Raw genomic sequence first — 23683 nt, forward strand, 5'->3', positions numbered from 1 at the left:
CTTGCGGATGCGATCATACCAGCACTAATGCACCGGATCCCATCAGAACTCCGAAGTTAAGCGTGCTTGGGCGAGAGTAGTACTAGGATGGTTGACCTCTTGGGAAGTCCTCGTGTTGCATCCCTCTTTTTTTGCGAATTATTTTTTCGGAGGTCGAAACGATGGAATTTCACCAAAAATCGCTCCGAGTCTTGTTAAAATGCCCGTTTACGCTTACAATTCACCGGTGAAAGTCGAAATTCCGGACCGAGGGCGAAATTTACGATTTTACCCTTCCCCCGTTCACCTTGTCTGAATTTCGCCGATCACTCTTCCGAAACCGTCCCAACGCGAAGATCGCGAAAAGTTATTAGGAATTCATATATTTTATGTGATTTTTGGTGCACCGAAGACTTAGTTATGGCTTTTGGGAGTCGCGGCGTTGATTCTTATATAGATAATGCGCGCTAATGCTTGCGGATGCGATCATACCAGCACTAATGCACCGCATCCCATCAGAACTCCGAAGTTAAGCGTGCTTGGGCGAGAGTAGTACTAGGATGGGTGACCTCCTGGGATGTCCTCGTGTTGCATCCCTCTTTTTTTGCGAATTATTTTTTTCGGAGGCCGAAACGATGGAATTTCACCAAAAATCGATCCGAGCCTTGTTCAAATGCTCGTTTACGCTTACAATTCACCGGTGAAAGTCGAAATTCCGGACCGAGGGCGAAATTTACGATTTTACCCTTCCCCCGTTCACCTTGTCGGAATTTCGCCGATCACTCTTTCGAAACCGTCCCAACGCGAAGATCGCGAAAAGTTATTAGGAATTCATATATTTTATGTGATTTTTGGTGCACCGAAGACGTAGTTATGGCTTTTGGGAGTCGCGGCGTTGATTCTTATATAGATAATGCGCGCTAATGCTTGCGGATGCGATCATACCAGCACTAATGCACCGCATCCCATCAGAACTCCGAAGTTAAGCGTGCTTGGGCGAGAGTAGTACTAGGATGGGTGACCTCCTGGGATGTCCTCGTGTTGCATCCCTCTTTTTTTGCGAATTATTTTTTTCGGAGGCCGAAACGATGGAATTTCACCAAAAATCGCTCCGAGTCTTGTTCAAATGCCCGTTTACGCTTACAATTCACCGGTGAAAGTCGAAATTCCGGACCGAGGGCGAAATTTACGATTTTACCCTTCCCCCGTTCACCTTGTCGGAATTTCGCCGATCACTCTTCCGAAACCGTCCCAACGCGAAGATCGCGAAAAGTTATTAGGAATTCATATATTTTATGTGATTTTTGGTGCACCGAAGACGTAGTTATGGCTTTTGGGAGTCGCGGCGCTGATTCTTATATAGATAATGCGCGCTAATGCTTGCGACTGCGATCATACCAGCACTAATGCACCGGATCCCATCAGAACTCCGAAGTTAAGCGTGCTTGGGCGAGAGTAGTACTAGGATGGGTGACCTCCTGGGAAGTCCTCGTGTTGCATCCCTCTTTTTTTGCGAATTATTTTTTTCGGAGGCCGAAACGATGGAATTTCACCAAAAATCGATCCGAGTCTTGTTCAAATGCCCGTTTACGCTTACAATTCACCGGTGAAAGTCGAAATCCCGGACCGAGGGCAAAATTTACGATTTTACCCTTCCCCCGTTCACTTTGTCGGAATTTCGCCGATCACTCTTCCGAAACCGTCCCAACGCGAAGATCGCGAAAAGTTATTAGGAATTCATATATTTTATGTGATTTTTGGTGCACCGAAGACGTAGTTATGGCTTTTGGGAGTCGCGGCGCTGATTCTTATATAGATAATGCGCGCTAATGCTTGCGGTTGCGATCATACCAGCACTAATGCACCGGATCCCATCAGAACTCCGAAGTTAAGCGTGCTTGGGCGAGAGTAGTACTAGGATGGGTGACCTCCTGGGAAGTCCTCGTGTTGCATCCCTCTTTTTTTGCGAATTATTTTTTCGGAGGTCGAAACGATGGAATTTCACCAAAAATCGCTCCGAGTCTTGTTCAAATGCCCGTTTACGCTTACAATTCACCGGTGAAAGTCGAAATTCCGGACCGAGGGCGAAATTTACGATTTTACCCTTCCCCCGTTCACCTTGTCGGAATTTCGCCGATCACTCTTCCGAAACCGTCCCAACGCGAAGATCGCGAAAAGTTATTAGGAATTCATATATTTTATGTGATTTTTGGTGCACCGAAGACGTAGTTATGGCTTTTGGGAGTCGCGGCGCTGATTCTTATATAGATAATGCGCGCTAATGCTTGCGGATGCGATCATACCAGCACTAATGCACCGGATCCCATCAGAACTCCGAAGTTAAGCGTGCTTGGGCGAGAGTAGTACTAGGATGGTTGACCTCTTGGGAAGTCCTCTTGTTGCATCCCTCTTTTTTTGCGAATTATTTTTTCGGAGGTCGAAACGATGGAATTTCACCAAAAATCGCTCCGAGTCTTGTTAAAATGCCCGTTTACGCTTACAATTCACCGGTGAAAGTCGAAATTCCGGACCGAGGGCGAAATTTACGATTTTACCCTTCCCCCGTTCACCTTGTCTGAATTTCGCCGATCACTCTTCCGAAACCGTCCCAACGCGAAGATCGCGAAAAGTTATTAGGAATTCATATATTTTATGTGATTTTTGGTGCACCGAAGACTTAGTTATGGCTTTTGGGAGTCGCGGCGTTGATTCTTATATAGATAATGCGCGCTAATGCTTGCGGATGCGATCATACCAGCACTAATGCACCGCATCCCATCAGAACTCCGAAGTTAAGCGTGCTTGGGCGAGAGTAGTACTAGGATGGGTGACCTCCTGGGATGTCCTCGTGTTGCATCCCTCTTTTTTTGCGAATTATTTTTTTCGGAGGCCGAAACGATGGAATTTCACCAAAAATCGATCCGAGCCTTGTTCAAATGCTCGTTTACGCTTACAATTCACCGGTGAAAGTCGAAATTCCGGACCGAGGGCGAAATTTACGATTTTACCCTTCCCCCGTTCACCTTGTCGGAATTTCGCCGATCACTCTTTCGAAACCGTCCCAACGCGAAGATCGCGAAAAGTTATTAGGAATTCATATATTTTATGTGATTTTTGGTGCACCGAAGACGTAGTTATGGCTTTTGGGAGTCGCGGCGTTGATTCTTATATAGATAATGCGCGTTAATGCTTGCGGATGCGATCATACCAGCACTAATGCACCGCATCCCATCAGAACTCCGAAGTTAAGCGTGCTTGGGCGAGAGTAGTACTAGGATGGGTGACCTCCTGGGATGTCCTCGTGTTGCATCCCTCTTTTTTTGCGAATTATTTTTTTCGGAGGCCGAAACGATGGAATTTCACCAAAAATCGCTCCGAGTCTTGTTCAAATGCCCGTTTACGCTTACAATTCACCGGTGAAAGTCAAAATTCCGGACCGAGGGCGAAATTTACGATTTTACCCTTCCCCCGTTCACCTTGTCGGAATTTCGCCGATCACTCTTCCGAAACCGTCCCAACGCGAAGATCGCGAAAAGTTATTAGGAATTCATATATTTTATGTGATTTTTGGTGCACCGAAGACGTAGTTATGGCTTTTGGGAGTCGCGGCGCTGATTCTTATATAGATAATGCGCGCTAATGCTTGCGGTTGCGATCATACCAGCACTAATGCACCGGATCCCATCAGAACTCCGAAGTTAAGCGTGCTTGGGCGAGAGTAGTACTAGGATGGGTGACCTCTTGGGAAGTCCTCGTGTTGCATCCCTCTTTTTTTGCGAATTATTTTTTCGGAGGTCGAAACGATGGAATTTCACCAAAAATCGCTCCGAGTCTTGTTCAAATGCCCGTTTACGCTTACAATTCACCGGTGAAAGTCGAAATTCCGGACCGAGGGCGAAATTTACGATTTTACCCTTCCCCCGCTCACCTTGTCGGAATTTCGCCGATCACTCTTCCGAAACCGTCCCAACGCGAAGATCGCGAAAAGTTATTAGGAATTCATATATTTTATGTGATTTTTGGTGCACCGAAGACGTAGTTATGGCTTTTGGGAGTCGCGGCGCTGATTCTTATATAGATAATGCGCGCTAATGCTTGCGGTTGCGATCATACCAGCACTAATGCACCGGATCCCATCAGAACTCCGAAGTTAAGCGTGCTTGGGCGAGAGTAGTACTAGGATGGGTGACCTCTTGGGAAGTCCTCGTGTTGCATCCCTCTTTTTTTGCGAATTATTTTTTCGGAGGTCGAAACGATGGAATTTCACCAAAAATCGCTCCGAGTCTTGTTCAAATGCCCGTTTACGCTTACAATTCACCGGTGAAAGTCGAAATTCCGGACCGAGGGCGAAATTTACGATTTTACCCTTCCCCCGCTCACCTTGTCGGAATTTCGCCGATCACTCTTCCGAAACCGTCCCAACGCGAAGATCGCGAAAAGTTATTAGGAATTCATATATTTTATGTGATTTTTGGTGCACCGAAGACGTAGTTATGGCTTTTGGGAGTCGCGGCGCTGATTCTTATATAGATAATGCGCGCTAATGCTTGCGGATGCGATCATACCAGCACTAATGCACCGGATCCCATCAGAACTCCGAAGTTAAGCGTGCTTGGGCGAGAGTAGTACTAGGATGGGTGACCTCTTGGGAAGTCCTCGTGTTGCATCCCTCTTTTTTTGCGAATTATTTTTTCGGAGGTCGAAACGATGGAATTTCACCAAAAATCGCTCCGAGTCTTGTTCAAATGCCCGTTTACGCTTACAATTCACCGGTGAAAGTCGAAATTCCGGACCGAGGACGAAATTTACGATTTTACCCTTCCCCCGTTCACCTTGTCGGAATTTCGCCGATCACTCTTCCGAAACCGTCCCAACGCGAAGATCGCGAAAAGTTATTAGGAATTCATATATTTTATGTGATTTTTGGTGCACCGAAGACGTAGTTATGGCTTTTGGGAGTCGCGGCGTTGATTCTTATATAGATAATGCGCGCTAATGCTTGCGGATGCGATCATACCAGCACTAATGCACCGCATCCCATCAGAACTCCGAAGTTAAGCGTGCTTGGGCGAGAGTAGTACTAGGATGGGTGACCTCCTGGGAAGTCCTCGTGTTGCATCCCTCTTTTTTTGCGAATTATTTTTTTCGGAGGCCGAAACGATGGAATTTCACCAAAAATAGCTCCGAGTCTTGTTCAAATGCCCGTTTACGCTTACAATTCACCGGTGAAAGTCGAAATTCCGGACCGAGGGCGAAATTTACGATTTTACCCTTCCCCCGTTCACCTTGTCGGAATTTCGCCGATCACTCTTCCGAAACCGTCCCAACGCGAAGATCGCGAAAAGTTATTAGGAATTCATATATTTTATGTGATTTTTGGTGCACCGAAGACGTAGTTATGGCTTTTGGGAGTCGCGGCGTTGATTCTTATATAGATAATGCGCGCTAATGCTTGCGGATGCGATCATACCAGCACTAATGCATCGGATCCCATCAGAACTCCGAAATTAAGCATGCTTGGGCGAGAGTAGTACTAGGATGGGTGACCTCCTGGGAAGTCCTCGTGTTGCATCCCTCTTTTTTTTGCGAATTATTTTTTTCGGAGGCCGAAACGATGGAATTTCACCAAAAATCGATCCGAGCCTTGTTCAAATGCTCGTTTACGCATACAATTCACCGGTGAAAGTCGAAATTCCGGACCGAGGGCGAAATTTACGATTTTACCCTTCCCCCGTTCACCTTGTCGGAATTTCGCCGATCACTCTTTCGAAACCGTCCCAACGCGAAGATCGCGAAAAGTTATTAGGAATTCATATATTTTATGTGATTTTTGGTGCACCGAAGACGTAGTTATGGCTTTTGGGAGTCGCGGCGTTGATTCTTATATAGATAATGCGCGCTAATGCTTGCGGATGCGATCATACCAGCACTAATGCACCGCATCCCATCAGAACTCCGAAGTTAAGCGTGCTTGGGCGAGAGTAGTACTAGGATGGGTGACCTCCTGGGAAGTCCTCGTGTTGCATCCCTCTTTTTTTGCGAATTATTTTTTTCGGAGGCCGAAACGATGGAATTTCACCAAAAATCGCTCCGAGCCTTGTTCAAATGCCCGTTTACGCTTACAATTCACCGGTGAAAGTCGAAATTCCGGACCGAGGGCGAAATTTACGATTTTACCCTTCCCCCGTTCACCTTGTCTGAATTTCGCCGATCACTCTTCCGAAACCGTCCCAACGCGAAGATCGCGAAATGTTATTAGGAATTCATATATTTTATGTGATTTTTGGTGCACCGAAGACTTAGTTATGGCTTTTGGGAGTCGCGGCGTTGATTCTTATATAGATAATGCGCGCTAATGCTTGCGGATGCGATCATACCAGCACTAATGCACCGCATCCCATCAGAACTCCGAAGTTAAGCGTGCTTGGGCGAGAGTAGTACTAGGATGGGTGACCTCCTGGGATGTCCTCGTGTTGCATCCCTCTTTTTTTGCGAATTATTTTTTTCGGAGGCCGAAACGATGGAATTTCACCAAAAATCGATCCGAGCCTTGTTCAAATGCTCGTTTACGCTTACAATTCACCGGTGAAAGTCGAAATTCCGGACCGAGGGCGAAATTTACGATTTTACCCTTCCCCCGTTCACCTTGTCGGAATTTCGCCGATCACTCTTTCGAAACCGTCCCAACGCGAAGATCGCGAAAAGTTATTAGGAATTCATATATTTTATGTGATTTTTGGTGCACCGAAGACGTAGTTATGGCTTTTGGGAGTCGCGGCGTTGATTCTTATATAGATAATGCGCGCTAATGCTTGCGGATGCGATCATACCAGCACTAATGCACCGCATCCCATCAGAACTCCGAAGTTAAGCGTGCTTGGGCGAGAGTAGTACTAGGATGGGTGACCTCCTGGGATGTCCTCGTGTTGCATCCCTCTTTTTTTGCGAATTATTTTTTTCGGAGGCCGAAACGATGGAATTTCACCAAAAATCGCTCCGAGTCTTGTTCAAATGCCCGTTTACGCTTACAATTCACCGGTGAAAGTCGAAATCCCGGACCGAGGGCGAAATTTACGATTTTACCCTTCCCCCGTTCACTTTGTCGGAATTTCGCCGATCACTCTTCCGAAACCGTCCCAACGCGAAGATCGCGAAAAGTTATTAGGAATTCATATATTTTATGTGATTTTTGGTGCACCGAAGACGTAGTTATGGCTTTTGGGAGTCGCGGCGCTGATTCTTATATAGATAATGCGCGCTAATGCTTGCGGTTGCGATCATACCAGCACTAATGCACCGGATCCCATCAGAACTCCGAAGTTAAGCGTGCTTGGGCGAGAGTAGTACTAGGATGGGTGACCTCCTGGGAAGTCCTCGTGTTGCATCCCTCTTTTTTTGCGAATTATTTTTTCGGAGGTCGAAACGATGGAATTTCACCAAAAATCGCTCCGAGTCTTGTTCAAATGCCCGTTTACGCTTACAATTCACCGGTGAAAGTCGAAATTCCGGACCGAGGGCGAAATTTACGATTTTACCCTTCCCCCGTTCACCTTGTCGGAATTTCGCCGATCACTCTTCCGAAACCGTCCCAACGCGAAGATCGCGAAAAGTTATTAGGAATTCATATATTTTATGTGATTTTTGGTGCACCGAAGACGTAGTTATGGCTTTTGGGAGTCGCGGCGTTGATTCTTATATAGATAATGCGCGCTAATGCTTGCGGTTGCGATCATACCAGCACTAATGCACCGGATCCCATCAGAACTCCGAAGTTAAGCGTGCTTGGGCGAGAGTAGTACTAGGATGGGTGACCTCCTGGGAAGTCCTCGTGTTGCATCCCTCTTTTTTTGCGAATTATTTTTTCGGAGGTCGAAACGATGGAATTTCACCAAAAATCGCTCCGAGCCTAGTTCAAATGCCCGTTTACGCTTACAATTCACCGGTGAAAGTCGAAATTCCGGACCGAGGGCGAAATTTACGATTTTACCCTTCCCCCGTTCACCTTGTCTGAATTTCGCCGATCACTCTTCCGAAACCGTCCCAACGCGAAGATCGCGAAATGTTATTAGGAATTCATATATTTTATGTGATTTTTGGTGCACCGAAGACGTAGTTATGGCTTTTGGGAGTCGCGGCGTTGATTCTTATATATATAATGCGCGCTAATGCTTGCGGATGCGATCATACCAGCACTAATGCACCGCATCCCATCAGAACTCCGAAGTTAAGCGTGCTTGGGCGAGAGTAGTACTAGGATGGGTGACCTCCTGGGATGTCCTCGTGTTGCATCCCTCTTTTTTTGCGAATTATTTTTTTCGGAGGCCGAAACGATGGAATTTCACCAAAAATCGCTCCGAGTCTTGTTCAAATGCCCGTTTACGCTTACAATTCACCGGTGAAAGTCGAAATTCCGGACCGAGGGCGAAATTTACGATTTTACCCTTCCCCCGTTCACCTTGTCGGAATTTCGCCGATCACTCTTCCGAAACCGTCCCAACGCGAAGATCGCGAAAAGTTATTAGGAATTCATATATTTTATGTGATTTTTGGTGCACCGAAGACGTAGTTATGGCTTTTGGGAGTCGCGGCGCTGATTCTTATATAGATAATGCGCGCTAATGCTTGCGGTTGCGATCATACCAGCACTAATGCACCGGATCCCATCAGAACTCCGAAGTTAAGCGTGCTTGGGCGAGAGTAGTACTAGGATGGATGACCTCCTGGGAAGTCCTCGTGTTGCATCCCTCTTTTTTTGCGAATTATTTTTTCGGAGGTCGAAACGATGGAATTTCACCAAAAATCGCTCCGAGTCTTGTTCAAATGCCCGTTTACGCTTACAATTAACCGGTGAAAGTCGAAATTCCGGACCGAGGGCGAAATTTACGATTTTACCCTTCCCCCGTTCACCTTGTCGGAATTTCGCCGATCACTCTTCCGAAACCGTCCCAACGCGAAGAACGCGAAAAGTTATTAGGAATTCATATATTTTATGTGATTTTTGGTGCACCGAAGACGTAGTTATGGCTTTTGGGAGTCGCGGCGCTGATTCTTATATAGATAATGCGCGCTAATGCTTGCGGATGCGATCATACCAGCACTAATGCACCGGATCCCATCAGAACTCCGAAGTTAAGCGTGCTTGGGCGAGAGTAGTACTAGAATGGGTGACCTCTTGGGAAGTCCTCGTGTTGCATCCCTCTTTTTTTGCGAATTATTTTTTCGGAGGTCGAAACGATGGAATTTCACCAAAAATCGCTCCGAGTCTTGTTCAAATGCCCGTTTACGCTTACAATTCACCGGTGAAAGTCGAAATTCCGGACCGAGGACGAAATTTACGATTTTACCCTTCCCCCGTTCACCTTGTCGGAATTTCGCCGATCACTCTTCCGAAACCGTCCCAACGCGAAGATCGCGAAAAGTTATTAGGAATTCATATATTTTATGTGATTTTTGGTGCACCGAAGACGTAGTTATGGCTTTTGGGAGTCGCGGCGTTGATTCTTATATAGATAATGCGCGCTAATGCTTGCGGATGCGATCATACCATCACTAATGCACCGCATCCCATAAGAACTCCGAAGTTAAGCGTGCTTGGGCGAGAGTAGTACTAGGATGGGTGACCTCCTGGGAAGTCCTCGTGTTGCATCCCTCTTTTTTTGCGAATTATTTTTTTCGGAGGCCGAAACGATGGAATTTCACCAAAAATCGATCCGAGCCTTGTTCAAATGCTCGTTTACGCATACAATTCACCGGTGAAAGTCGAAATTCCGGACCGAGGGCGAAATTTACGATTTTACCCTTCCCCCGTTCACCTTGTCGGAATTTCGCCGATCACTCTTCCGAAACCGTCCCAACGCGAAGATCGCGAAAAGTTATTAGGAATTCATATATTTTATGTGATTTTTGGTGCACCGAAGACGTAGTTATGGCTTTTGGGAGTCGCGGCGTTGATTCTTATATAGATAATGCGTGCTAATGCTTGCGGATGCGATCATACCAGCACTAATGCACCGCATCACATCAGAACTCCGAAGTTAAGCGTGCTTGGGCGAGAGTAGTACTAGGATGGGTGACCTCCTGGGAAGTCCTCGTGTTGCATCCCTCTTTTTTTGCGAATTATTTTTTTCGGAGGCCGAAACGATGGAATTTCACCAAAAATCGCTCCGAGCCTTGTTCAAATGCCCGTTTACGCTTACAATTCACCGGTGAAAGTCGAAATTCCGGACCGAGGACGAAATTTACGATTTTACCCTTCCCCCGTTCACCTTGTCGGAATTTCGCCGATCACTCTTCCGAAACCGTCCCAACGCGAAGATCGCGAAAAGTTATTAGGAATTCATATATTTTATGTGATTTTTGGTGCACCGAAGACGTAGTTATGGCTTTTGGGAGTCGCGGCGTTGATTCTTATATAGATAATGCGCGCTAATGCTTGCGGATGCGATCATACCAGCACTAATGCACCGCATCCCATAAGAACTCCGAAGTTAAGCGTGCTTGGGCGAGAGTAGTACTAGGATGGGTGACCTCCTGGGAAGTCCTCGTGTTGCATCCCTCTTTTTTTGCGAATTATTTTTTTCGGAGGCCGAAACGATGGAATTTCACCAAAAATCGATCCGAGCCTTGTTCAAATGCTCGTTTACGCATACAATTCACCGGTGAAAGTCGAAATTCCGGACCGAGGGCGAAATTTACGATTTTACCCTTCCCCCGTTCACCTTGTCGGAATTTCGCCGATCACTCTTTCGAAACCGTCCCAACGCGAAGATCGCGAAAAGTTATTAGGAATTCATATATTTTATGTGATTTTTGGTGCACCGAAGACGTAGTTATGGCTTTTGGGAGTCGCGGCGTTGATTCTTATATAGATAATGCGTGCTAATGCTTGCGGATGCGATCATACCAGCACTAATGCACTGCATCCCATCAGAACTCCGAAGTTAAGCGTGCTTGGGCGAGAGTAGTACTAGGATGGGTGACCTCCTGGGAAGTCCTCGTGTTGCATCCCTCTTTTTTTGCGAATTATTTTTTTCGGAGGCCGAAACGATGGAATTTCACCAAAAATCGCTCCGAGCCTTGTTCAAATGCCCGTTTACGCTTACAATTCACCGGTGAAAGTCGAAATTCCGGACCGAGGACGAAATTTACGATTTTACCCTTCCCCCGTTCACCTTGTCTGAATTTCGCCGATCACTCTTCCGAAACCGTTCCAACGCGAAGATCGCGAAATGTTATTAGGAATTCATATATTTTATGTGATTTTTGGTGCACCGAAGACTTAGTTATGGCTTTTGGGAGTCGCGGCGTTGATTCTTATATAGATAATGCGCGCTAATGCTTGCGGATGCGATCATACCAGCACTAATGCACCGCATCCCATCAGAACTCCGAAGTTAAGCGTGCTTGGGCGAGAGTAGTACTAGGATGGGTGACCTCCTGGGATGTCCTCGTGTTGCATCCCTCTTTTTTTGCGAATTATTTTTTTCGGAGGCCGAAACGATGGAATTTCACCAAAAATCGATCCGAGCCTTGTTCAAATGCTCGTTTACGCTTACAATTCACCGGTGAAAGTCGAAATTCCGGACCGAGGGCGAAATTTACGATTTTACCCTTCCCCCGTTCACCTTGTCGGAATTTCGCCGATCACTCTTTCGAAACCGTCCCAACGCGAAGATCGCGAAAAGTTATTAGGAATTCATATATTTTATGTGATTTTTGGTGCACCGAAGACGTAGTTATGGCTTTTGGGAGTCGCGGCGTTGATTCTTATATAGATAATGCGCGCTAATGCTTGCGGATGCGATCATACCAGCACTAATGCACCGCATCCCATCAGAACTCCGAAGTTAAGCGTGCTTGGGCGAGAGTAGTACTAGGATGGGTGACCTCCTGGGAAGTCCTCGTGTTGCATCCCTCTTTTTTTGCGAATTATTTTTTTCGGAGGCCAAAACGATGGAATTTCACCAAAAATCGCTCCGAGTCTTATTCAAATGCCCGTTTACGCTTACAATTCACCGGTGAAAGTCGAAATTCCGGACCGAGGGCGAAATTTACGATTTTACCCTTCCCCCGTTCACCTTGTCGGAATTTCGCCGATCACTCTTCCGAAACCGTCCCAACGCGAAGATCGCGAAAAGTTATTAGGAATTCATATATTTTATGTGATTTTTGGTGCACCGAAGACGTAGTTATGGCTTTTGGGAGTCGCGGCGTTGATTCTTATATAGATAATGCGCGCTAATGCTTGCGGATGCGATCATACCAGCACTAATGCATCGGATCCCATCAGAACTCCGAAGTTAAGCATGCTTGGGCGAGAGTAGTACTAGGATGGGTGACCTCCTGGGAAGTCCTCGTGTTGCATCCCTCTTTTTTTGCGAATTATTTTTTTCGGAGGCCGAAACGATGGAATTTCACCAAAAATCGCTCCGAGTCTTGTTCAAATGCCCGTTTACGCTTACAATTCACCGGTGAAAGTCGAAATTCCGGACCGAGGACGAAATTTACGATTTTACCCTTCCCCCGTTCACCTTGTCGGAATTTCGCCGATCACTCTTCCGAAACCGTCCCAACGCGAAGATCGCGAAAAGTTATTAGGAATTCATATATTTTATGTGATTTTTGGTGCACCGAAGACGTAGTTATGGCTTTTGGGAGTCGCGGCTTTGATTCTTATATAGATAATGCGCGCTAATGCTTGCGGATGCGATCATACCAGCACTAATGCACCGCATCCCATAAGAACTCCGAAGTTAAGCGTGCTTGGGCGAGAGTAGTACTAGGATGGGTGACCTCCTGGGAAGTCCTCGTGTTGCATCCCTCTTTTTTTGCGAATTATTTTTTTCGGAGGCCGAAACGATGGAATTTCACCAAAAATCGATCCGAGCCTTGTTCAAATGCTCGTTTACGCATACAATTCACCGGTGAAAGTCGAAATTCCGGACCGAGGGCGAAATTTACGATTTTACCCTTCCCCCGTTCACCTTGTCGGAATTTCGCCGATCACTCTTTCGAAACCGTCCCAACGCGAAGATCGCGAAAAGTTATTAGGAATTCATATATTTTATGTGATTTTTGGTGCACCGAAGACGTAGTTATGGCTTTTGGGAGTCGCGGCGTTGATTCTTATATATATAATGCGCGCTAATGCTTGCGGATGCGATCATACCAGCACTAATGCACCGCATCCCATCAGAACTCCGAAGTTAAGCGTGCTTGGGCGAGAGTAGTACTAGGATGGGTGACCTCCTGGGATGTCCTCGTGTTGCATCCCTCTTTTTTTGCGAATTATTTTTTTCGGAGGCCGAAACGATGGAATTTCACCAAAAATCGCTCCGAGTCTTGTTCAAATGCCCGTTTACGCTTACAATTCACCGGTGAAAGTCGAAATTCCGGACCGAGGGCGAAATTTACGATTTTACCCTTCCCCCGTTCACCTTGTCGGAATTTCGCCGATCACTCTTCCGAAACCGTCCCAACGCGAAGATCGCGAAAAGTTATTAGGAATTCATATATTTTATGTGATTTTTGGTGCACCGAAGACGTAGTTATGGCTTTTGGGAGTCGCGGCGCTGATTCTTATATAGATAATGCGCGCTAATGCTTGCGGTTGCGATCATACCAGCACTAATGCACCGGATCCCATCAGAACTCCGAAGTTAAGCGTGCTTGGGCGAGAGTAGTACTAGGATGGATGACCTCCTGGGAAGTCCTCGTGTTGCATCCCTCTTTTTTTGCGAATTATTTTTTCGGAGGTCGAAACGATGGAATTTCACCAAAAATCGCTCCGAGTCTTGTTCAAATGCCCGTTTACGCTTACAATTAACCGGTGAAAGTCGAAATTCCGGACCGAGGGCGAAATTTACGATTTTACCCTTCCCCCGTTCACCTTGTCGGAATTTCGCCGATCACTCTTCCGAAACCGTCCCAACGCGAAGAACGCGAAAAGTTATTAGGAATTCATATATTTTATGTGATTTTTGGTGCACCGAAGACGTAGTTATGGCTTTTGGGAGTCGCGGCGCTGATTCTTATATAGATAATGCGCGCTAATGCTTGCGGATGCGATCATACCAGCACTAATGCACCGGATCCCATCAGAACTCCGAAGTTAAGCGTGCTTGGGCGAGAGTAGTACTAGAATGGGTGACCTCTTGGGAAGTCCTCGTGTTGCATCCCTCTTTTTTTGCGAATTATTTTTTCGGAGGTCGAAACGATGGAATTTCACCAAAAATCGCTCCGAGTCTTGTTCAAATGCCCGTTTACGCTTACAATTCACCGGTGAAAGTCGAAATTCCGGACCGAGGACGAAATTTACGATTTTACCCTTCCCCCGTTCACCTTGTCGGAATTTCGCCGATCACTCTTCCGAAACCGTCCCAACGCGAAGATCGCGAAAAGTTATTAGGAATTCATATATTTTATGTGATTTTTGGTGCACCGAAGACGTAGTTATGGCTTTTGGGAGTCGCGGCGTTGATTCTTATATAGATAATGCGCGCTAATGCTTGCGGATGCGATCATACCAGCACTAATGCACCGCATCCCATAAGAACTCCGAAGTTAAGCGTGCTTAGGCGAGAGTAGTACTAGGATGGGTGACCTCCTGGGAAGTCCTCGTGTTGCATCCCTCTTTTTTTGCGAATTATTTTTTTCGGAGGCCGAAACTATGGAATTTCACCAAAAATCGATCCGAGCCTTGTTCAAATGCTCCTTTACGCATACAATTCACCGGTGAAAGTCGAAATTCCGGACCGAGGGCGAAATTTACGATTTTACCCTTCCCCCGTTCACCTTGTCGGAATTTCGCCGATCACTCTTTCGAAACCGTCCCAACGCGAAGATCGCGAAAAGTTATTAGGAATTCATATATTTTATGTGATTTTTGGTGCACCGAAGACGTAGTTATGGCTTTTGGGAGTCGCGGCGTTGATTCTTATATAGATAATGCGTGCTAATGCTTGCGGATGCGATCATACCAGCACTAATGCACCGCATCCCATCAGAACTCCGAAGTTAAGCGTGCTTGGGCGAGAGTAGTACTAGGATGGGTGACCTCCTGGGAAGTCCTCGTGTTGCATCCCTCTTTTTTTGCGAATTATTTTTTTCGGAGGCCGAAACGATGGAATTTCACCAAAAATCGCTCCGAGCCTTGTTCAAATGCCCGTTTACGCTTACAATTCACCGGTGAAAGTCGAAATTCCGGACCGAGGACGAAATTTACGATTTTACCCTTCCCCCGTTCACCTTGTCTGAATTTCGCCGATCACTCTTCCGAAACCGTTCCAACGCGAAGATCGCGAAATGTTATTAGGAATTCATATATTTTATGTGATTTTTGGTGCACCGAAGACTTAGTTATGGCTTTTGGGAGTCGCGGCGTTGATTCTTATATAGATAATGCGCGCTAATGCTTGCGGATGCGATCATACCAGCACTAATGCACCGCATCCCATCAGAACTCCGAAGTTAAGCGTGCTTGGGCGAGAGTAGTACTAGGATGGGTGACCTCCTGGGATGTCCTCGTGTTGCATCCCTCTTTTTTTGCGAATTATTTTTTTCGGAGGCCGAAACGATGGAATTTCACCAAAAATCGATCCGAGCCTTGTTCAAATGCTCGTTTACGCTTACAATTCACCGGTGAAAGTCGAAATTCCGGACCGAGGGCGAAATTTACGATTTTACCCTTCCCCCGTTCACCTTGTCGGAATTTCGCCGATCACTCTTCCGAAACCGTCCCAACGCGAAGATCGCGAAAAGTTATTAGGAATTCATATATTTTATGTGATTTTTGGTGCACCGAAGACGTAGTTATGGCTTTTGGGAGTCGCGGCGCTGATTCTTATATAGATAATGCGCGCTAATGCTTGCGGTTGCGATCATACCAGCACTAATGCACCGGATCCCATCAGAACTCCGAAGTTAAGCGTGCTTGGGCGAGAGTAGTACTAGGATGGGTGACCTCCTGGGAAGTCCTCGTGTTGCATCCCTCTTTTTTTGCGAATTATTTTTTCGGAGGTCGAAACGATGGAATTTCACCAAAAATCGCTCCGAGTCTTGTTCAAATGCCCGTTTACGCTTACATTTAACCGGTGAAAGTCGAAATTCCGGACCGAGGGCGAAATTTACGATTTTACCCTTCCCCCGTTCACCTTGTCGGAATTTCGCCGATCACTCTTCCGAAACCGTCCCAACGCGAAGATCGCGAAAAGTTATTAGGAATTCATATATTTTATGTGATTTTTGGTGCACCGAAGACGTAGTTATGGCTTTTGGGAGTCGCGGCGCTGATTCTTATATAGATAATGCGCGCTAATGCTTGCGGATGCGATCATACCAGCACTAATGCACTGGATCCCATCAGAACTCCGAAGTTAAGCGTGCTTGGGCGAGAGTAGTACTAGAATGGGTGACCTCTTGGGAAGTCCTCGTGTTGCATCCCTCTTTTTTTGCGAATTATTTTTTCGGAGGTCGAAACGATGGAATTTCACCAAAAATCGCTCCGAGTCTTGTTCAAATGCCCGTTTACGCTTACAATTCACCGGTGAAAGTCGAAATTCCAGACCGAGGACGAAATTTACGATTTTACCCTTCCCCCGTTCACCTTGTCGGAATTTCGCCGATCACTCTTCCGAAACCGTCCCAACGCGAAGATCGCGAAAAGTTATTAGGAATTCATATATTTTATGTGATTTTTGGTGCACCGAAGACGTAGTTATGGCTTTTGGGAGTCGCGGCGTTGATTCTTATATAGATAATGCGCGCTAATGCTTGCGGATGCGATCATACCAGCACTAATGCACCGCATCCCATAAGTACTCCGAAGTTAAGCGTGCTTGGGCGAGAGTAGTACTAGGATGGGTGACCTCCTGGGAAGTCCTCGTGTTGCATCCCTCTTTTTTTGCGAATTATTTTTTCGGAGGTCGAAACGATGGAATTTCACCAAAAATCGCTCCGAGTCTTGTTCAAATGCCCGTTTACGCTTACAATTAACCGGTGAAAGTCGAAATTCCGGACCGAGGGCGAAATTTACGATTTTACCCTTCCCCCGTTCACCTTGTCGGAATTTCGCCGATCACTCTTCCGAAACCGTCCCAACGCGAAGATCGCGAAAAGTTATTAGGAATTCATATATTTTATGTGATTTTTGGTGCACCGAAGACGTAGTTATGGCTTTTGGGAGTCGCGGCGCTGATTCTTATATAGATAATGCGCGCTAATGCTTGCGGATGCGATCATACCAGCACTAATGCACCGGATCCCATCAGAACTCCGAAGTTAAGCGTGCTTGGGCGAGAGTAGTACTAGAATGGGTGACCTCTTGGGAAGTCCTCGTGTTGCATCCCTCTTTTTTTGCGAATTATTTTTTCGGAGGTCGAAACGATGGAATTTCACCAAAAATCGCTCCGAGTCTTGTTCAAATGCCCGTTTACGCTTACAATTCACCGGTGAAAGTCGAAATTCCGGACCGAGGACGAAATTTACGATTTTACCCTTCCCCCGTTCACCTTGTCGGAATTTCGCCGATCACTCTTCCGAAACCGTCCCAACGCGAAGATCGCGAAAAGTTATTAGGAATTCATATATTTTATGTGATTTTTGGTGCACCGAAGACGTAGTTATGGCTTTTGGGAGTCGCGGCGTTGATTCTTATATAGATAATGCGCGCTAATGCTTGCGGATGCGATCATACCAGCACTAATGCACCGCATCCCATAAGAACTCCGAAGTTAAGCGTGCTTGGGCGAGAGTAGTACTAGGATGGGTGACCTCCTGGGAAGTCCTCGTGTTGCATCCCTCTTTTTTTGCGAATTATTTTTTTCGGAGGCCGAAACGATGGAATTTCACCAAAAATCGCTCCGAGTCTTGTTCAAATGCCCGTTTACGCTTACAATTCACCGGTGAAAGTCGAAATTCCGGACCGAGGGCGAAATTTACGATTTTACCCTTCCCCCGTTCACCTTGTCGGAATTTCGCCGATCACTCTTCCGAAACCGTCCCAACGCGAAGATCGCGAAAAGTTATTAGGAATTCATATATTTTATATGATTTTTGGTGCACCGAAGACGTAGTTATGGCTTTTGGGAGTCGCGGCGTTGATTCTTATATAGATAATGCGCGCTAATGCTTGCGGATGCGATCATACCAGCACTAATGCACCGCATCCCATCAGAACTCCGAAGTTAAGCGTGCTTGGGCGAGAGTAGTACTAGGATGGGTGACCTCCTGGGATGTCCTCGTGTTGCATCCCTCTTTTTTTGCGAATTATTTTTTTCGGAGGCCGAAACGATGGAATTTCACCAAAAATCGCTCCGAGTCTTGTTCAAATGCTCGTTTACGCATACAATTCACCGGTGAAAGTCGAAATTCCGGACCGAGGGCGAAATTTACGATTTTACCCTTCCCCCGTTCACCTTGTCGGAATTTCGCCGATCACTCTTTCGAAACCGTCCCAACGCGAAGATCGCGAAAAGTTATTAGGAATTCATATATTTTATGTGATTTTTGGTGCACCGAAGACGTAGTTATGGCTTTTGGGAGTCGCGGCGTTGATTCTTATATAGATAATGCGTGCTAATGCTTGCGGATGCGATCATACCAGCACTAATGCACCGCATCCCATCAGAACTCCGAAGTTAAGCGTGCTTGGGCGAGAGTAGTACTAGGATGGGTGACCTCCTGGGAAGTCCTCGTGTTGCATCCCTCTTTTTTTGCGAATTATTTTTTTCGGAGGCCGAAACGATGGAATTTCACCAAAAATCGCTCCGAGCCTTGTTCAAATGCCCGTTTACGCTTACAATTCACCGGTGAAAGTCGAAATTCCGGACCGAGGACGAAATTTACGATTTTACCCTTCCCCCGTTCACCTTGTCTGAATTTCGCCGATCACTCTTCCGAAACCGTTCCAACGCGAAGATCGCGAAATGTTATTAGGAATTCATATATTTTATGTGATTTTTGGTGCACCGAAGACTTAGTTATGGCTTTTGGGAGTCGCGGCGTTGATTCTTATATAGATAATGCGCGCTAATGCTTGCGGATGCGATCATACCAGCACTAATGCTCCGCATCCCATCAGAACTCCGAAGTTAAGCGTGCTTGGGCGAGAGTAGTACTAGGATGGGTGACCTCCTGGGATGTCCTCGTGTTGCATCCCTCTTTTTTTGCGAATTATTTTTTTCGGAGGCCGAAACGATGGAATTTCACCAAAAATCGATCCGAGCCTTGTTCAAATGCTCGTTTACGCTTACAATTCACCGGTGAAAGTCGAAATTCCGGACCGAGGGCGAAATTTACGATTTTACCCTTCCCCCGTTCACCTTGTCGGAATTTCGCCGATCACTCTTTCGAAACCGTCCCAACGCGAAGATCGCGAAAAGTTATTAGGAATTCATATATTTTATGTGATTTTTGGTGCACCGAAGACGTAGTTATGGCTTTTGGGAGTCGCGGCGTTGATTCTTATATATATAATGCGCAATAATGCTTGCGGATGCGATCATACCAGCACTAATGCACCGCATCCCATCAGAACTCCGAAGTTAAGCGTGCTTGGGCGAGAGTAGTACTAGGATGGGTGACCTCCTGGGATGTCCTCGTGTTGCATCCCTCTTTTTTTGCGAATTATTTTTTTCGGAGGCCGAAACGATGGAATTTCACCAAAAATCGCTCCGAGTCTTGTTCAAATGCACGTTTACGCTTACAATTCACCGGTGAAAGTCGAAATTCCGGACCGAGGGCGAAATTTACGATTTTACCCTTCCCCCGTTCACCTTGTCGGAATTTCGCCGATCACTCTTCCGAAACCGTCCCAACGCGAAGATCGCGAAAAGTTATTAGGAATTCATATATTTTATGTGATTTTTGGTGCACCGAAGACGTAGTTATGGCTTTTGGGAGTCGCGGCGCTGATTCTTATATAGATAATGCGCGCTAATGCTTGCGGTTGCGATCATACCAGCACTAATGCACCGGATCCCATCAGAACTCCGAAGTTAAGCGTGCTTGGGCGAGAGTAGTACTAGGATGGGTGACCTCCTGGGAAGTCCTCGTGTTGCATCCCTCTTTTTTTGCGAATTATTTTTTCGGAGGTCGAAACGATGGAATTTCACCAAAAATCGCTCCGAGTCTTGTTCAAATGCCCGTTTACGCTTACAATTAACCGGTGAAAGTCGAAATTCCGGACCGAGGGCGAAATTTACGATTTTACCCTTCCCCCGTTCACCTTGTCGGAATTTCGCCGATCACTCTTCCGAAACCGTCCCAACGCGAAGATCGCGAAAAGTTATTAGGAATTCATATATTTTATGTGATTTTTGGTGCACCGAAGACGTAGTTATGGCTTTTGGGAGTCGCGGCGCTGATTCTTATATAGATAATGCGCGCTAATGCTTGCGGATGCGATCATACCAGCACTAATGCACCGGATCCCATCAGAACTCCGAAGTTAAGCGTGCTTGGGCGAGAGTAGTACTAGAATGGGTGACCTCTTGGGAAGTCCTCGTGTTGCATCCCTCTTTTTTTGCGAATTATTTTTTCGGAGGTCGAAACGATGGAATTTCACCAAAAATCGCTCCGAGTCTTGTTCAAATGCCCGTTTACGCTTACAATTCACCGGTGAAAGTCGAAATTCCGGACCGAGGACGAAATTTACGATTTTACCCTTCCCCCGTTCACCTTGTCGGAATTTTGCCGATCACTCTTCCGAAACCGTCCCAACGCGAAGATCGCGAAAAGTTATTAGGAATTCATATATTTTATGTGATTTTTGGTGCACCGAAGACGTAGTTATGGCTTTTGGGAGTCGCGGCGTTGATTCTTATATAGATAATGCGCGCTAATGCTTGCGGATGCGATCATACCAGCACTAATGCACCGCATCCCATAAGAACTCCGAAGTTAAGCGTGCTTGGGCGAGAGTAGTACTAGGATGGGTGACCTCCTGGGAAGTCCTCGTGTTGCATCCCTCTTTTTTTGCGAATTATTTTTTCGGAGGTCGAAACGATGGAATTTCACCAAAAATCGCTCCGAGTCTTGTTCAAATGCCCGTTTACGCTTACAATTAACCGGTGAAAGTCGAAATTCCGGACCGAGGGCGAAATTTACGATTTTACCCTTCCCCCGTTCACCTTGTCGGAATTTCGCCGATCACTCTTCCGAAACCGTCCCAACGCGAAGATCGCGAAAAGTTATTAGGAATTCATATATTTTATGTTATTTTTGGTGCACCGAAGACGTAGTTATGGCTTTTGGGAGTCGCGGCGCTGATTCTTATATAGATAATGCGCGCTAATGCTTGCGGATGCGATCATACCAGCACTAATGCACCGGATCCCATCAGAACTCCGAAGTTAAGCGTGCTTGGGCGAGAGTAGTACTAGAATGGGTGACCTCTTGGGAAGTCCTCGTGTTGCATCCCTCTTTTTTTGCGAATTATTTTTTCGGAGGTCGAAACGATGGAATTTCACCAAAAATCGCTCCGAGTCTTGTTCAAATGCCCGTTTACGCTTACAATTCACCGGTGAAAGTCGAAATTCCGGACCGAGGACGAAATTTACGATTTTACCCTTCCCCCGTTCACCTTGTCGGAATTTCGCCGATCACTCTTCCGAAACCGTCCCAACGCGAAGATCGCGAAAAGTTATTAGGAATTCATATATTTTATGTGATTTTTGGTGCACCGAAGACGTAGTTATGGCTTTTGGGAGTCGCGGCGTTGATTCTTATATAGATAATGCGCGCTAATGCTTGCGGATGCGATCATACCAGCACTAATGCACCGCATCCCATAAGAACTCCGAAGTTAAGCGTGCTTGGGCGAGAGTAGTACTAGGATGGGTGACCTCCTGGGAAGTCCTCGTGTTGCATCCCTCTTTTTTTGCGAATTATTTTTTTCGGAGGCCGAAACGATGGAATTTCACCAAAAATCGCTCCGAGTCTTGTTCAAATGCCCGTTTACGCTTACAATTCACCGGTGAAAGTCGAAATTCCGGACCGAGGGCGAAATTTACGATTTTACCCTTCCCCCGTTCACCTTGTCGGAATTTCGCCGATCACTCTTCCGAAACCGTCCCAACGCGAAGATCGCGAAAAGTTATTAGGAATTCATATATTTTATATGATTTTTGGTGCACCGAAGACGTAGTTATGGCTTTTGGGAGTCGCGGCGTTGATTCTTATATAGATAATGCGCGCTAATGCTTGCGGATGCGATCATACCAGCACTAATGCATCGGATCCCATCAGAACTCCGAAGTTAAGCGTGTTTGGGCGAGAGTAGTACTAGGATGGGTGACCTCCTGGGAAGTCCTCGTGTTGCATCCCTCTTTTTTTGCGAATTATTTTTTTCGGAGGCCGAAACGATGGAATTTCACCAAAAATCGATCCGAGCCTTGTTCAAATGCTCGTTTACGAATACAATTCACCGGTGAAAGTCGAAATTCCGGACCGAGGGCGAAATTTACGATTTTACCCTTCCCCCGTTCACCTTGTCGGAATTTCGCCGATCACTCTTTCGAAACCGTCCCAACGCGAAGATCGCGAAAAGTTATTAGGAATTCATATATTTTATGTGATTTTTGGTGCACCGAAGACGTAGTTATGGCTTTTGGGAGTCGCGGCGTTGATTCTTATATAGATAATGCGCGCTAATGCTTGCGGATGCGATCATACCAGCACTAATGCACCGCATCCCATCAGAACTCCGAAGTTAAGCGTGCTTGGGCGAGAGTAGTACTAGGATGGGTGACCTCCTGGGATGTCCTCGTGTTGCATCCCTCTTTTTTTGCGAATTATTTTTTTCGGAGGCCGAAACGATGGAATTTCACCAAAAATCGCTCCGAGTCTTGTTCAAATGCCCGTTTACGCTTATAATTCACCGGTGAAAGTCGAAATTCCGGACCGAGGGCGAAATTTACGATTTTACCCTTCCCCCGTTCACCTTGTCGGAATTTCGCCGATCACTCTTCCGAAACCGTCCCAACGCGAAGATCGCGAAAAGTTATTAGGAATTCATATATTTTATGTGATTTTTGGTGCACCGAAGACGTAGTTATGGCTTTTGGGAGTCGCGGCGCTGATTCTTATATAGATAATGCGCGCTAATGCTTGCGGATGCGATCATACCAGCACTAATGCACCGGATCCCATCAGAACTCCGAAGTTAAGCGTGCTTGGGCGAGAGTAGTACTAGGATGGGTGACCTCCTGGGAAGTCCTCGTGTTGCATCCCTCTTTTTTTGCGAATTATTTTTTCGGAGGTCGAAACGATGGAATTTCACCAAAAATCGCTCCGAGTCTTGTTCAAATGCCCGTTTACGCTTACAATTCACCGGTGAAAGTCGAAATTCCGGACCGAGGGCGAAATTTACGATTTTACCCTTCCCCCGTTCACCTTGTCGGAATTTCGCCGATCACTCTTCCGAAACCGTCCCAACGCGAAGATCGCGAAAAGTTATTAGGAATTCATATATTTTATGTGATTTTTGGTGCACCGAAGACGTAGTTATGGCTTTTGGGAGTCGCGGCGCTGATTCTTATATAGATAATGCGCGCTAATGCTTGCGGATGCGATCATACCAGCACTAATGCACCGGATCCCATCAGAACTCCGAAGTTAAGCGTGCTTGGGCGAGAGTAGTACTAGGATGGGTGACCTCTTGGGAAGTCCTCGTGTTGCATCCCTCTTTTTTTGCGAATTATTTTTT

At 46.3% G+C, this 23683-nt stretch overlaps 53 non-coding genes across 53 annotated transcripts; all 53 read left to right on the forward strand.

Annotated features, from left to right (window-relative positions):
• Nucleotides 1–5: 5 nt before the first annotated feature.
• Nucleotides 6–124, forward strand: LOC149395840 (5S ribosomal RNA). The gene has a single exon (XR_016297961.1). It is a non-coding gene; the product is annotated as a 5S ribosomal RNA (ribosomal RNA).
• Nucleotides 125–457: 333 nt separating this feature from the next.
• Nucleotides 458–576, forward strand: LOC149395841 (5S ribosomal RNA). The gene has a single exon (XR_016299123.1). It is a non-coding gene; the product is annotated as a 5S ribosomal RNA (ribosomal RNA).
• A 334-nt stretch (nt 577–910) lies between these two features.
• Nucleotides 911–1029, forward strand: LOC149395842 (5S ribosomal RNA). Its single transcript, XR_016299124.1, has one exon. It is a non-coding gene; the product is annotated as a 5S ribosomal RNA (ribosomal RNA).
• A 334-nt stretch (nt 1030–1363) lies between these two features.
• On the forward strand, nt 1364–1482 carry LOC149395843 (5S ribosomal RNA). Its single transcript, XR_016298613.1, has one exon. It is a non-coding gene; the product is annotated as a 5S ribosomal RNA (ribosomal RNA).
• A 334-nt stretch (nt 1483–1816) lies between these two features.
• Nucleotides 1817–1935, forward strand: LOC149395844 (5S ribosomal RNA). Its single transcript, XR_016297863.1, has one exon. It is a non-coding gene; the product is annotated as a 5S ribosomal RNA (ribosomal RNA).
• Nucleotides 1936–2268: 333 nt separating this feature from the next.
• On the forward strand, nt 2269–2387 carry LOC149395845 (5S ribosomal RNA). The gene has a single exon (XR_016298896.1). It is a non-coding gene; the product is annotated as a 5S ribosomal RNA (ribosomal RNA).
• A 333-nt stretch (nt 2388–2720) lies between these two features.
• On the forward strand, nt 2721–2839 carry LOC149395846 (5S ribosomal RNA). Its single transcript, XR_016299126.1, has one exon. It is a non-coding gene; the product is annotated as a 5S ribosomal RNA (ribosomal RNA).
• Nucleotides 2840–3173: 334 nt separating this feature from the next.
• On the forward strand, nt 3174–3292 carry LOC149395847 (5S ribosomal RNA). The gene has a single exon (XR_016299127.1). It is a non-coding gene; the product is annotated as a 5S ribosomal RNA (ribosomal RNA).
• Nucleotides 3293–3626: 334 nt separating this feature from the next.
• LOC149395848 (5S ribosomal RNA) lies at nt 3627–3745 on the forward strand. Its single transcript, XR_016297945.1, has one exon. It is a non-coding gene; the product is annotated as a 5S ribosomal RNA (ribosomal RNA).
• Nucleotides 3746–4078: 333 nt separating this feature from the next.
• Nucleotides 4079–4197, forward strand: LOC149395849 (5S ribosomal RNA). Its single transcript, XR_016297946.1, has one exon. It is a non-coding gene; the product is annotated as a 5S ribosomal RNA (ribosomal RNA).
• Nucleotides 4198–4530: 333 nt separating this feature from the next.
• LOC149395850 (5S ribosomal RNA) lies at nt 4531–4649 on the forward strand. The gene has a single exon (XR_016297595.1). It is a non-coding gene; the product is annotated as a 5S ribosomal RNA (ribosomal RNA).
• Nucleotides 4650–4982: 333 nt separating this feature from the next.
• On the forward strand, nt 4983–5101 carry LOC149395851 (5S ribosomal RNA). The gene has a single exon (XR_016298800.1). It is a non-coding gene; the product is annotated as a 5S ribosomal RNA (ribosomal RNA).
• Nucleotides 5102–5435: 334 nt separating this feature from the next.
• Nucleotides 5436–5554, forward strand: LOC149395852 (5S ribosomal RNA). Its single transcript, XR_016299073.1, has one exon. It is a non-coding gene; the product is annotated as a 5S ribosomal RNA (ribosomal RNA).
• Nucleotides 5555–5889: 335 nt separating this feature from the next.
• Nucleotides 5890–6008, forward strand: LOC149395853 (5S ribosomal RNA). Its single transcript, XR_016298801.1, has one exon. It is a non-coding gene; the product is annotated as a 5S ribosomal RNA (ribosomal RNA).
• Nucleotides 6009–6342: 334 nt separating this feature from the next.
• On the forward strand, nt 6343–6461 carry LOC149395854 (5S ribosomal RNA). Its single transcript, XR_016299128.1, has one exon. It is a non-coding gene; the product is annotated as a 5S ribosomal RNA (ribosomal RNA).
• Nucleotides 6462–6795: 334 nt separating this feature from the next.
• On the forward strand, nt 6796–6914 carry LOC149395855 (5S ribosomal RNA). Its single transcript, XR_016299129.1, has one exon. It is a non-coding gene; the product is annotated as a 5S ribosomal RNA (ribosomal RNA).
• A 334-nt stretch (nt 6915–7248) lies between these two features.
• On the forward strand, nt 7249–7367 carry LOC149395856 (5S ribosomal RNA). Its single transcript, XR_016297864.1, has one exon. It is a non-coding gene; the product is annotated as a 5S ribosomal RNA (ribosomal RNA).
• Nucleotides 7368–7700: 333 nt separating this feature from the next.
• LOC149395857 (5S ribosomal RNA) lies at nt 7701–7819 on the forward strand. Its single transcript, XR_016297865.1, has one exon. It is a non-coding gene; the product is annotated as a 5S ribosomal RNA (ribosomal RNA).
• A 333-nt stretch (nt 7820–8152) lies between these two features.
• LOC149395858 (5S ribosomal RNA) lies at nt 8153–8271 on the forward strand. Its single transcript, XR_016299130.1, has one exon. It is a non-coding gene; the product is annotated as a 5S ribosomal RNA (ribosomal RNA).
• Nucleotides 8272–8605: 334 nt separating this feature from the next.
• Nucleotides 8606–8724, forward strand: LOC149395859 (5S ribosomal RNA). Its single transcript, XR_016298517.1, has one exon. It is a non-coding gene; the product is annotated as a 5S ribosomal RNA (ribosomal RNA).
• A 333-nt stretch (nt 8725–9057) lies between these two features.
• LOC149395860 (5S ribosomal RNA) lies at nt 9058–9176 on the forward strand. The gene has a single exon (XR_016297746.1). It is a non-coding gene; the product is annotated as a 5S ribosomal RNA (ribosomal RNA).
• Nucleotides 9177–9509: 333 nt separating this feature from the next.
• Nucleotides 9510–9628, forward strand: LOC149395861 (5S ribosomal RNA). Its single transcript, XR_016299202.1, has one exon. It is a non-coding gene; the product is annotated as a 5S ribosomal RNA (ribosomal RNA).
• Nucleotides 9629–9962: 334 nt separating this feature from the next.
• On the forward strand, nt 9963–10081 carry LOC149395862 (5S ribosomal RNA). The gene has a single exon (XR_016299011.1). It is a non-coding gene; the product is annotated as a 5S ribosomal RNA (ribosomal RNA).
• Nucleotides 10082–10415: 334 nt separating this feature from the next.
• On the forward strand, nt 10416–10534 carry LOC149395863 (5S ribosomal RNA). Its single transcript, XR_016298982.1, has one exon. It is a non-coding gene; the product is annotated as a 5S ribosomal RNA (ribosomal RNA).
• A 334-nt stretch (nt 10535–10868) lies between these two features.
• LOC149395864 (5S ribosomal RNA) lies at nt 10869–10987 on the forward strand. Its single transcript, XR_016299012.1, has one exon. It is a non-coding gene; the product is annotated as a 5S ribosomal RNA (ribosomal RNA).
• Nucleotides 10988–11321: 334 nt separating this feature from the next.
• Nucleotides 11322–11440, forward strand: LOC149395865 (5S ribosomal RNA). Its single transcript, XR_016299132.1, has one exon. It is a non-coding gene; the product is annotated as a 5S ribosomal RNA (ribosomal RNA).
• Nucleotides 11441–11774: 334 nt separating this feature from the next.
• LOC149395866 (5S ribosomal RNA) lies at nt 11775–11893 on the forward strand. The gene has a single exon (XR_016298802.1). It is a non-coding gene; the product is annotated as a 5S ribosomal RNA (ribosomal RNA).
• A 334-nt stretch (nt 11894–12227) lies between these two features.
• On the forward strand, nt 12228–12346 carry LOC149395867 (5S ribosomal RNA). Its single transcript, XR_016298684.1, has one exon. It is a non-coding gene; the product is annotated as a 5S ribosomal RNA (ribosomal RNA).
• Nucleotides 12347–12680: 334 nt separating this feature from the next.
• Nucleotides 12681–12799, forward strand: LOC149395868 (5S ribosomal RNA). Its single transcript, XR_016298983.1, has one exon. It is a non-coding gene; the product is annotated as a 5S ribosomal RNA (ribosomal RNA).
• Nucleotides 12800–13133: 334 nt separating this feature from the next.
• LOC149395869 (5S ribosomal RNA) lies at nt 13134–13252 on the forward strand. The gene has a single exon (XR_016299133.1). It is a non-coding gene; the product is annotated as a 5S ribosomal RNA (ribosomal RNA).
• A 334-nt stretch (nt 13253–13586) lies between these two features.
• Nucleotides 13587–13705, forward strand: LOC149395870 (5S ribosomal RNA). The gene has a single exon (XR_016298518.1). It is a non-coding gene; the product is annotated as a 5S ribosomal RNA (ribosomal RNA).
• A 333-nt stretch (nt 13706–14038) lies between these two features.
• Nucleotides 14039–14157, forward strand: LOC149395871 (5S ribosomal RNA). Its single transcript, XR_016297747.1, has one exon. It is a non-coding gene; the product is annotated as a 5S ribosomal RNA (ribosomal RNA).
• A 333-nt stretch (nt 14158–14490) lies between these two features.
• On the forward strand, nt 14491–14609 carry LOC149395872 (5S ribosomal RNA). The gene has a single exon (XR_016299206.1). It is a non-coding gene; the product is annotated as a 5S ribosomal RNA (ribosomal RNA).
• Nucleotides 14610–14943: 334 nt separating this feature from the next.
• LOC149395873 (5S ribosomal RNA) lies at nt 14944–15062 on the forward strand. The gene has a single exon (XR_016298803.1). It is a non-coding gene; the product is annotated as a 5S ribosomal RNA (ribosomal RNA).
• A 334-nt stretch (nt 15063–15396) lies between these two features.
• LOC149395874 (5S ribosomal RNA) lies at nt 15397–15515 on the forward strand. Its single transcript, XR_016299135.1, has one exon. It is a non-coding gene; the product is annotated as a 5S ribosomal RNA (ribosomal RNA).
• A 334-nt stretch (nt 15516–15849) lies between these two features.
• Nucleotides 15850–15968, forward strand: LOC149395875 (5S ribosomal RNA). The gene has a single exon (XR_016297866.1). It is a non-coding gene; the product is annotated as a 5S ribosomal RNA (ribosomal RNA).
• A 333-nt stretch (nt 15969–16301) lies between these two features.
• LOC149395876 (5S ribosomal RNA) lies at nt 16302–16420 on the forward strand. Its single transcript, XR_016298383.1, has one exon. It is a non-coding gene; the product is annotated as a 5S ribosomal RNA (ribosomal RNA).
• Nucleotides 16421–16753: 333 nt separating this feature from the next.
• On the forward strand, nt 16754–16872 carry LOC149395877 (5S ribosomal RNA). The gene has a single exon (XR_016299175.1). It is a non-coding gene; the product is annotated as a 5S ribosomal RNA (ribosomal RNA).
• Nucleotides 16873–17205: 333 nt separating this feature from the next.
• On the forward strand, nt 17206–17324 carry LOC149395878 (5S ribosomal RNA). Its single transcript, XR_016297749.1, has one exon. It is a non-coding gene; the product is annotated as a 5S ribosomal RNA (ribosomal RNA).
• Nucleotides 17325–17657: 333 nt separating this feature from the next.
• LOC149395879 (5S ribosomal RNA) lies at nt 17658–17776 on the forward strand. The gene has a single exon (XR_016298984.1). It is a non-coding gene; the product is annotated as a 5S ribosomal RNA (ribosomal RNA).
• Nucleotides 17777–18110: 334 nt separating this feature from the next.
• On the forward strand, nt 18111–18229 carry LOC149395880 (5S ribosomal RNA). Its single transcript, XR_016299136.1, has one exon. It is a non-coding gene; the product is annotated as a 5S ribosomal RNA (ribosomal RNA).
• Nucleotides 18230–18563: 334 nt separating this feature from the next.
• On the forward strand, nt 18564–18682 carry LOC149395881 (5S ribosomal RNA). Its single transcript, XR_016298804.1, has one exon. It is a non-coding gene; the product is annotated as a 5S ribosomal RNA (ribosomal RNA).
• Nucleotides 18683–19016: 334 nt separating this feature from the next.
• LOC149395882 (5S ribosomal RNA) lies at nt 19017–19135 on the forward strand. Its single transcript, XR_016299266.1, has one exon. It is a non-coding gene; the product is annotated as a 5S ribosomal RNA (ribosomal RNA).
• A 334-nt stretch (nt 19136–19469) lies between these two features.
• Nucleotides 19470–19588, forward strand: LOC149395883 (5S ribosomal RNA). Its single transcript, XR_016299138.1, has one exon. It is a non-coding gene; the product is annotated as a 5S ribosomal RNA (ribosomal RNA).
• Nucleotides 19589–19922: 334 nt separating this feature from the next.
• LOC149395884 (5S ribosomal RNA) lies at nt 19923–20041 on the forward strand. Its single transcript, XR_016297868.1, has one exon. It is a non-coding gene; the product is annotated as a 5S ribosomal RNA (ribosomal RNA).
• A 333-nt stretch (nt 20042–20374) lies between these two features.
• LOC149395885 (5S ribosomal RNA) lies at nt 20375–20493 on the forward strand. The gene has a single exon (XR_016297750.1). It is a non-coding gene; the product is annotated as a 5S ribosomal RNA (ribosomal RNA).
• A 333-nt stretch (nt 20494–20826) lies between these two features.
• Nucleotides 20827–20945, forward strand: LOC149395886 (5S ribosomal RNA). Its single transcript, XR_016298985.1, has one exon. It is a non-coding gene; the product is annotated as a 5S ribosomal RNA (ribosomal RNA).
• Nucleotides 20946–21278: 333 nt separating this feature from the next.
• On the forward strand, nt 21279–21397 carry LOC149395887 (5S ribosomal RNA). Its single transcript, XR_016297751.1, has one exon. It is a non-coding gene; the product is annotated as a 5S ribosomal RNA (ribosomal RNA).
• Nucleotides 21398–21730: 333 nt separating this feature from the next.
• Nucleotides 21731–21849, forward strand: LOC149395888 (5S ribosomal RNA). Its single transcript, XR_016298987.1, has one exon. It is a non-coding gene; the product is annotated as a 5S ribosomal RNA (ribosomal RNA).
• Nucleotides 21850–22183: 334 nt separating this feature from the next.
• On the forward strand, nt 22184–22302 carry LOC149395889 (5S ribosomal RNA). Its single transcript, XR_016298560.1, has one exon. It is a non-coding gene; the product is annotated as a 5S ribosomal RNA (ribosomal RNA).
• Nucleotides 22303–22636: 334 nt separating this feature from the next.
• LOC149395890 (5S ribosomal RNA) lies at nt 22637–22755 on the forward strand. The gene has a single exon (XR_016299139.1). It is a non-coding gene; the product is annotated as a 5S ribosomal RNA (ribosomal RNA).
• A 334-nt stretch (nt 22756–23089) lies between these two features.
• On the forward strand, nt 23090–23208 carry LOC149395891 (5S ribosomal RNA). The gene has a single exon (XR_016297393.1). It is a non-coding gene; the product is annotated as a 5S ribosomal RNA (ribosomal RNA).
• A 333-nt stretch (nt 23209–23541) lies between these two features.
• Nucleotides 23542–23660, forward strand: LOC149395892 (5S ribosomal RNA). The gene has a single exon (XR_016297597.1). It is a non-coding gene; the product is annotated as a 5S ribosomal RNA (ribosomal RNA).
• Nucleotides 23661–23683: the final 23 nt, after the last annotated feature.

This window comes from Urtica dioica, chromosome 5 (assembly GCF_054948205.1).
Source record: "Urtica dioica subsp. dioica isolate 48M chromosome 5, U.dioica_male_clone48M_v1_H2, whole genome shotgun sequence".
In the NCBI taxonomy this organism is placed as follows: Eukaryota; Viridiplantae; Streptophyta; class Magnoliopsida; order Rosales; family Urticaceae; genus Urtica; species Urtica dioica.